The sequence below is a fragment of the Oryx dammah genome, unplaced genomic scaffold, assembly GCF_014754425.2.
Source record: "Oryx dammah isolate SB20612 unplaced genomic scaffold, SCBI_Odam_1.1 HiC_scaffold_29, whole genome shotgun sequence".
Classification (NCBI taxonomy): domain Eukaryota; kingdom Metazoa; phylum Chordata; class Mammalia; order Artiodactyla; family Bovidae; genus Oryx; species Oryx dammah.
The window spans coordinates 107,293,971-107,303,519 of record NW_024070213.1 but is presented as its reverse complement, the minus strand read 5'-3'; the positions used below and the strand labels follow the sequence as shown (position 1 = coordinate 107,303,519).

Below are 9,549 nucleotides of genomic sequence, written 5' to 3'. Positions count from 1 at the left end.
GATGTAAGATAATTGTGCTCATTTTCATTTTCATTACTGCTTACATTTTTTTGTTTGTATGTTTGTAGGACTTATTTAATATACATAAAAGATTAACTAGGAATGTTAAGAGATTAAGCAGGAAGTCAAGAGATACCTGGATAGCAGGCAAATTTGGCTTTGGAGTACAAAATTAAGCAGGACAAAGGCTAACAGAGTTTTGCCAAGAGGACACACTGGTCATAGCAAACACCCTCTTCCAACAACACAAGAGAAGACTCTACACATGGACATCACTAGGTGGTCAATACCCAAATCAGATTGGTTATATTCTTTGCAGCCAAAGATGGAGAAGTTCTATATAGTTAGCTAAAGCAAGACCGGGAGCTGACTGGTTCAGATCATGAACTCCTTATTGCAAAATTCAGACATAAATTGAAGAAAGTAGGGAAAACCACCCTACCGTTCAGGTATGACCTAAATCAAATCCCTTAAGATTATACAATGAAAGTGACAAATAGATTCAAGGGATTAGATCTAATAGAGTGCCTGAAGAACTATGAACAGAGGTTCGTGACATTGTATAGGAGGCAGTGAAAAGACCATCCCCAAGAAGAAGAAATGCAAAAAGGCAAAATGGTTGTCTGAGAAGGCCTTACAAACAGCTGAGAAAAGAAGAGAAGCTAAAGGCAAAGGAGAAAAGGAAAGATATACCCATTTGAATGCAGAGTTCCAAAGAAAGGCAAGGAGAGATAAAAAAGCCTTCCTCAGCGATCAATGCAAAGCAATAGAGGAAACCAATAGAATGGGAAATACTAGAGATCTCTTCAAGAAAATGAGAGGTACCAAGGGAATATTTCATGCAAAGATGGGCTCAATAAAGGACAGGAATTGTATGGACCTAACAGAAGCAGAAGATATTAAGAAGAGGTGGTAAGAATACACAGAAGAACTATACAAAAAAGACCTTCATAACTCACATACCCACGATGGTGTGATCACTCACCTAGAGCCAACATCCTGGAATGCCATGTCAAGTGGGCCTTAGGAAGCATCACCGTGAACAAAGCTAGTGGAGGTGATGGAATTCCAGTTGAGCTATTTCAAATCCTAAAAGGTGATGCTGTGAAAGCATCGCACTCAATATGCCAGGAAATTTGGAAAACTTAGCAGTGGCCACAGGACTGGAAAAGGTAAGTTTTCATTCCAATCCCAAAGAAAGGCAATGCCAAAGAATTTTCAAACTACCACACAATTGCACTCATCTCACATGCTAGCAAAGTAATGCTCAAAATTCTCCAAGCCAGGCTACAACAAACAGTATGTGAACTGTGAGCTTCCAGATGTTCAAGCTGGTTTTAGAAAAGGCAGAGGAACCAGAGATCAAATTGCCGGCATCCATTGGATCATTGAAAAAGCAAGAGAATTCCAGTAAAAACATCTATTTCTGCTTTATTGTCTATGCCAAAGCCTTTGACTGTGTGGATCACAACAAACTGTGGAAAATTCTGAAAAAGATGGGCATACCAGACCACCTTCCCTGTCTCCTGAGAAATCTATATGCAGGTCAAGAAGCAACAGTTAGAATCAGTCATGGAACAATAGACTGGTTCCAAATAGGGAAAGGAGTACGTCAAGGCTGTATACTGTCACCTTGCTTATTTAACTTATATGCAGAGTATATCATGCAAAATGCCAGGCTGGATGAAGCACAAGCTGGAATCAAGATTGCCGGGACGAATATCAATAACCTCAGATATGCAGATGACACCACCCTTATGGCAGAAAGCGAAGAACTAAAGAGCCTCTTGGAAGTGAAAGAGGAGAGAGAAAAAGTTGGCTTAAAACTCAACATTCAGAAAACTAAGATCATGGCACCTGGTCCCATCACTTTATGGCAAATTGATGGGGAAACAATGGAAACAGTGTGAGATTTTATTTTGGGGGGCTCCAAAATCACAGCAGATGGTGACTGCAGCCATGAAATTAAAAGACTTCTGTTTCTTGGATAAATAGCTATGACCACCTGAGACAGCAGAGGCATTACTTTGCCAACAAAGGTCCGTCTAGTCAAAGCTACGGTTTTTCCAGTAGTCATGATTGTATGTAAGAGTTGCAGTATAAAGAAAGCTGAGTGCCGAAGAATTGATGCTTTTGAATTGTAGTCTTGGAGAAGACTCTTGAGAGTCCCTTGGACTGGAAGGAGATCAAATCACTCAATCCTAAAGGTAATCAGTCCTGCATATTCACTGGGAGCCCTGACGCTGAAGTTGAAACTCCAGTACTTTGGCCACCTGCTGGGAGAACTGACTCATTGGAGAAAACCCTGATGCTGGGAAAGATTGAAGGCAGGGAGAAGGGGACAACAGAGGAGGAGATGGTTGGATGGCATCACTGATTCGATGGACATGAGTGTGAGGAAGCACAGGGTGTTGGTGATAGACAGGGAGGCCTGGCGTGCTGCAGCCCATGGGATCGCAAAAATCGAACATGACTGAGTGACTGAACTAAACTGAACATTAACTGGTTTCTCAGTACTTCAGAAATATATAGTTTGTGATCTTTAAACACTTTGGAAAAAATAACCTTGTGAATGAATGCTTTAACTTAGTATGGAGACATTGTGACAAGACAGTGGCAGCCAACACTTACATTCCATGAATTATTTTTCTATATAAATGATGAGGAAGAACACGTTTCTAGAAGTAAAGACACTTTAAACTTTTTAAAGTTAAGTTTAATATTCATATTTGCTGTGATTCCACAACTTTATGGGAAGTAAAAAATTTGTGAATTGGTTCATGTTTGAATAATTTGTTTTTTAAATGCTTGAATACTGGCTCAAGGCAGCCATACTGACAAAAAGTGAGAGATATGCATTATTTATTTATGTTTGTTTTCATCTAGAATTAATTGCTTATGAATGATGATCAGCCCCATGAAGTCTGTCCTTTTCCTTTTGCGTGATGTGATGAGTGTCTAATATTATCTGTGTTCTGAAGAGTCAGTGAGTACCAAATTAAAGAAATTGTTTTCTTTTTGCCCCTGAATTGATCAGTTCTGTTGTAACTCTGTCATTTTTATTCCCTTTCCTCTTTTCAATAAGTTATTTGAAAACCTTTAATATCTCCCTCCACTATTGTCTTGGAAATAACTAGACTGTTTAGAAAAGCTTTATAACTCTATTCAGAGAGCAAGATTTTCTTCTTTTTATGTTTCAGTCTTCCCAAGAGGATGATCTCTGTTGTGTATTGGAACTTGGTACAGTTAAAACTTCACGTGGATATCCATGGAATCAGGCCAGGGTTTAGGGATCCTGGCTCAGTGTCTTTTTGTTCAGGTAACTTAAATCTATCAAATTCTTCTTTGATAAAATAGTAAGTATAATAATGGCTCATATTTATTAACCTAAGCACTAGTCTACATACTTAAATACTTTAACACTGAATATCTATAAAAATTCTTTGTGTTAGGTAATATTAGGATTACTAATTTGCAGATAAAGGGAAGATATTAATACTATAATTATTCCGATTTTGCCAAAAAGAGAAATTGATGCAAGCAAAGATGACATTAAGTTACTTTCCCAAGGAACACAGCTACTAAATGACACAGCTAAAAGCTGAACTATAGTAAATACTACATTGTCTGTTACTTGCTAGGTCATGTTGTGAGAATTAGTTAATTCTAGTAAAAACACATCATCATGAACTTTGCCTAATAAGTTCTCAGGAAGTGGTGATTATAACTATTTTCATTGAGTTAGCAAGGAGGAAAAAAGGCATAGCAGTAAGAATGGGAGGTAAAGTATCTGTTATTTTCACTGTAGGTCTCCCCTACCTGGAACAGTGCTTTTTATTAAATGAAAGGATGCATAATGATTGATCTTAGGGCAGGACGAAATTGGACAGAATTAATAGAAACCTTATATAAGGGTACAAAATGTTTTAAGTGTGTCATGAGTGATCTTACTCAGTTAGTGGCCCTTATAGTTTGTGTAACCCAGGTGGCGCTATTGGTAAAGAACCAACCTGCCAGTGCAGGAGACAGGGAGATGTGGGTTCAATCCATGGGTCGGGACGGTCCTCTGCAGGAGGAAATGGCAACCCACTCCAGTATTCTTGCCTGGGAAATCCCGCGGGCAGAGGAGCCTAGCGGGCTGCAGTCCATGGAGTTGCAAAGAGTCGGACATGAGTGAGCACACATGCACGTGCAGTTTATTTCTGTAATCATAATAAAGCTGAAAAAGGGATGTAGGGATAAGAGAAATGAAAAGAGGCTTTAAGAAAAAGTCCCCAAAGATGTTAATTTTATAATAATCTCAATTATTTTTTAAAATAATTGTAGTTGTTCAGTTCAGTTGCTCAGTCGTGTCCAACTTTTTGTGACCCCATGAATCGCAGCACACCAGGCCTCCCTGTCCATCACCAACTCCCGGAGTTCACTCAAACTCACTTCCATCGAGTCGGTGATGCCATCCAGCCATCTCATCCTCTGTTGTCCCCTTCTCCTCCTGCCCCCACTCCCCCCCCAGCATCAGAGTCTTTTCCAATGAGTCAACTCTTCGCATCAGGTGGCCAAAGTATTGGAGTTTCAGCTTCAACATCAGTCCTTCCAATGAACACCCAGGACTGATCTCCTTTAGAATGGACTGGTTGGATCTCCTTGCAGTCCAAGGGACTCTCAATAGTCTTCTCCAACACCACAGTTCAAAAGCATCAACTCTTCAGCGCTCAGCTTTCTTCACAGTCCAACTCTCACATCCATACATGATCACTGGAAAAACCATAGCCTTTACTAGACAGACCTTTGTTGGCAAAGTAATGTCTCTGCTTTTCAATATGCTATCTAGGTTGGTCATAACTTTCCTTCAGGAGTAAGCGTCTTTTAATTTCATGGCTGCAGTCACCATCTGCAGTGATTTTGGAGCCCCCCAAAATAAAGTCTGACACTGTTTCCACTGTTTCCCCATCTATTTTCCATGAAGTTGTACTTGGTAGCAAAAAAAGGAAAAGAGAAGGAAAAAAAAACTCACAATAAAATGTTAATTTGTTGCAGATTTATTGTAATTGAAAAGAAAGGATGAACATCCTGTGATTTACTAGAATTAAAAATAATGATTATTCAACCTTTGGAAATTTTATAAATGCTATTTCAAGTTACTTTTTTGAATGAATGCCAAAAGTAATATTAATGTGAAATTTTTGTCAGTTCATGTCTCTGTGAGGAGAAGGAACAAATTCACTCCATTGCAGTGTATATATTCAAACAAATATTTCCAAGAACAGTGGTGATGTTTTGTTATCCTTGGCTGATGACATTCAAATACTTTATTTAATTAAATAATTTATTTTATCTTTAATAGGTCAGTATAGTAATTCAACTTTAAAATAAATAATAGTATTTAATACTTATTATTTAGTAATAATTATTATTAAATAATAATAAATGTATGTAGTTTAGCAAAAAAGAAATCATTGAACCATTGTAAAATATATAATTTGTGCTTTTCTTGTATCATATGTGTTAATCATCTGTAAGTCTGTCTTACTAAGGATAAAAAGGCAAGGTCTCAGTTAAAATAAGCTGTTACTATAGTAAATCTTTTATAACCCTGGAGTAGTTAAAACTTTCAATTCTCAAGTGTTAGATATGCTATATTAAGTTTGGCTAATACTATTTTTGTTTGAGAAAACAGGCCATTAGTTTTGCCAAACTGTATCATTTTGGATTGCATTTAAAATTTCGTTTTAAAAAATATAAACAGAGTTTAATTCTAAACAAGAACAAATTAAGAAAAATATGTAACTCTGTAGTCATTATTGTCACTCATTTTTAAATGATGGGAGAAAACAGCACCAAAACTCAAATTTGCTTAAACAATTATAATTGCAGGAGACAGGTGCTACCTGGTAAGTTTCTGCTTTCATTGCACCTCCATGTCAATGTATGGCAAAACCAATACAGTATTGTAAAGTTAAAAAAAAAAAAAAAAGAATGAGGAAAGCAGGCATTCTTCCTATTTACTTTGTTTCCACCATGGCTAAAAATACAGAAATTTGTTAGCAATGGAAAAATGCATGTTTAACACTCAAATTGGTATATATGCTATGAATACATCATATGTGTATTTTGATATCAGATTCACTAAAAAATCAGGAAGAAAATAATTAGTTTTTATTTTCTTGGAGACAAGGAAACCATTGTTACTTTTAAATATGCTCAATCATAAATTAAAAATTCTAATGCAGTAGTTTAAAGTTAAATAATTATCAACATTTTTGTGTTTATTATATGCCAGGTACTTTCAAGCACTTTCTATTTTTTAATTCATTTAAGCTTCATGAGACTTCCCTGGTGGCTCAGATGGTAAAGCATCTGCCTACAATGCAGGAGACCCAGGTTCGATTCCTGGGTTGGGAAGATCCTCTGGAGAAGGAAATGGCAACCCACTCCAGTATTCTTGCCTGGAGAATCCCATGGATGGAGGAGCGTTGTAACCTACGGTCCATGGGGTCACAAAGAGTCGGACACAACTGAGCGACTTCACTTTAAGCTTCATTACAGACCTATAGGGTAGTTATTTATTATCCTCATTTTAAGATGAGAAAATTGATTCACAGAGAAGTTAGGGAGTTTTCCCAAGGCTGCACATCTAGTAAGCAGTTAATAAAACATTTGAGAAACCTTTCTTGTGTCAAGCACTGTCCTAAGCACTAGGGTGCATGTGTGTGCTCAGTTGCCAAGTTGTGTCCAACTCTTTGCAACCCCATGGACTGTAGACCGCCAGGCTCCTCTGTCCACGGGATCTCTCAGGCAAGAAGATTGGAGTGGGTTGCCACTTCCTTCCAGAAATGAATAAAGCAGAAGGCAATAAAGAATATTGAGGGTTTGCATATTTGGATAGAATAGTTGATAAAATTTTCATTGGAAGGGAGAAAATTTACTTGGGTAATGATTTAAAATATTAGCTATATTCCCTGTGTTATACAATATATCCTTGTAGCTTTTTAAAAACATTTATTTATTTTTTTAATTGAAGGACAATTGCTTTACAGAATTTTGTTGTTTTCTGTCAAACGTTAACAAGAATCAGCTGTAGGTATACATGTGTCCCTCTTGACCCTCCCTCCCATCTCCCTCCCCATCCCACCCCTTTAGATTGTTACAGAGCCCCTGTTCGAGTTCCCTGAGTCATACAGCAAATTCCAATTGGCTATTTCTTTTATGTATGGTAATGTGTATGTGTTACTGTCTCCATACATCCCACCCTCTCCTTTCTCCCTCCCTCAGTGTTCATGAGTCTGTTCTCTATATCTGTTTCTCCATTGCTGCCCTGAAAATAATTTAATCGGTATCATATGTCTAGATTCCATATATATATGCATTAGTATACAACATTTATCTTTACCTTTCTGACTTACTACACTCTGTATAATAGGTTTTAGGTTCATCCACCTCATTAGAACTGACTCAAATGTGTTCTTTTTAATGGCCGAGTAATATTCCAGCTTCTTTACTGTTCATCTGCTGATGCACATTTAGGTTGCTTCCATGTTCTAGCTATTGTAAATAGTACTGCAGTGAACACTGGGGTACATGTGTCCTTTTCAATTTTGGTTTCCTCAGGGTATATGCCTGTTAGTGGGATTGCTGGGTCATTGGGTAAAGATTTGAAGGAATTCATTAAGGAAAAAAAAACTTTTTGCCATGTGAAATTAAGGAAAGTGTATAGGTATCGAGCCCTATAGATTCCAATTTGGAAATGAATCAGCTTGAGTTGATGATTAAATATAAAATATTTATATCAACTGCAGTTTTGTATTGGATATTTTCTCTTTATCCCTTCAGACCCTTTGTCTACTATTCAGCAGTCTTCTCTGTGCCCTAGGAGCTTGTGAGTATGTGCTGTTTTAGTGTCTTTGTCCTTTGGCTTCTAGTTTGGTTTGGCCAATGGGAGCCCCAGCAAGAGCAGAAAGGAAAGAGAAGAGAGCGGTCAGGAATTTATTGCCTTTTGGCTTCTCTGAGGGGTCTCTGTGGGCTGGAGACTCCTCTCTACCTAAGGCTACCTATCAGATGTCTCCCTCCACAAGACTCTATCTTTTTGCCTTGGATAATTGTTCCCTCCCCACACCTTCTAGCTTAGGATGGTAAAGATGTCCTGTTACTAGCTAAAGATGCTGGGCTATCTCTTGTGCTTTCCCTTGACCCCACACACTCCTTTGGAAAGGGTCTCTTTTTTAAACACTCTCTAAGGATTGCCTGAATATGCTTTCCTCTCCCCGATGTGATCTTGATGGACAGTCACCATGTTCTCTGCATATCTGGCATGCCACATCTTCTCGATAATGTTTTTGAATTTGCTTGTCACCATAAATTCCTCTAATGAGTGAATATGAGTACAAATGTGTAATTATTAGATATTTAATACACTCAAAGTTCGCATTTTCCCTCCATCTAGTCCCATCTTTTGATAAAGTATTTGTAATTGAAAAGCATTTGTAAGTGACTATGAAATCCCTTTAACTTTTTTCTTTCATAACAGCTTTATTGAGATAAAATTACATATTACAAAGTTTACTTTTTGAAAGATATAATTCAGTTGTTTTTAGTATAGTCACAAATAATCACGTCTGTATAATTCCAGAATATTTTCATTACCCCCAAAAGAAAACTCATTCCCATTAGCAGTCACTCTCCATTCCCCTTTATCCTTTACTCCTTGCAACCACTAATCTGTTTTCTGTCTCTGTGGATTTGCATATTCTGAATGTTTCATATAAATGAAATTATGCAGTATATGTCCTTTTGCGTCTGGCTTATTTCAATTTACATAATTTTCTCAAAGTTTATCCATGTCATAGCATGTATCAGAACTTCATTCCTCTTTATAGCAGAACAATATTCCAGTATGTGGATATATCACATTTTGTTTATCCATTCGTCAGTTGTTGGATATTTGCATTGTTTCCACTTTTTGACTATTTTAATTAGTGCTGCTGTGAACGTTTGTGTACAAGTTTTCATATGAAGATACATTTTCAATTCTCTTGGGTGTATATATATACATCTAGGAGTGAGAGTTGTTGAAGCATATGATAACTCTATGTTTAACATTAGGAGGACCTTTCATACTGTTCTCCAAAGTGATTTTACATTCCTGCCAACAATGCATGAGGGTTGCAGTTTCTCTGCTTCCTCACCAACACTTGTTATTAGCTGTTTTTGGATTATAGCCATCCTGGTAGATGTGAAGTAATATCTGTTTTATAGTTTTGATTTGCATTTCTCTGATGACTAACAATACTGAACATCTTTCCATGTACTTGTTGGTTATTTATACACTTTCTTTGAGGAAATGCTTATTCAAATCCTTTGTCCATTTTTTAAAACATTTTTTTAAAATTTGGACCATTTTTAAAGTCTTTATTGAATTGTTAAAATATTCTTTCTGTTTTATGTTTTTTGGGTTTTTTTTTTGGGCTGTTAGGCATCGAGATCTGAGCTCCCAGAACAGGGGTCAAACCTGCAAGGAGAAGTCTTATTTTTTTAAATTAATTAATTTATTTT

The 9,549-nt window shown here is 37.0% G+C and overlaps 1 non-coding gene across 1 annotated transcript; it reads left to right on the top strand.

Moving 5' to 3' along the window:
• Positions 1–6,330: 6,330 nt before the first annotated feature.
• Positions 6,331–6,402, top strand: TRNAC-ACA. The gene has a single exon. It is a non-coding gene; the product is annotated as a tRNA-Cys (tRNA).
• The last annotated feature ends 3,147 nt before the right edge of the window (positions 6,403–9,549 follow it).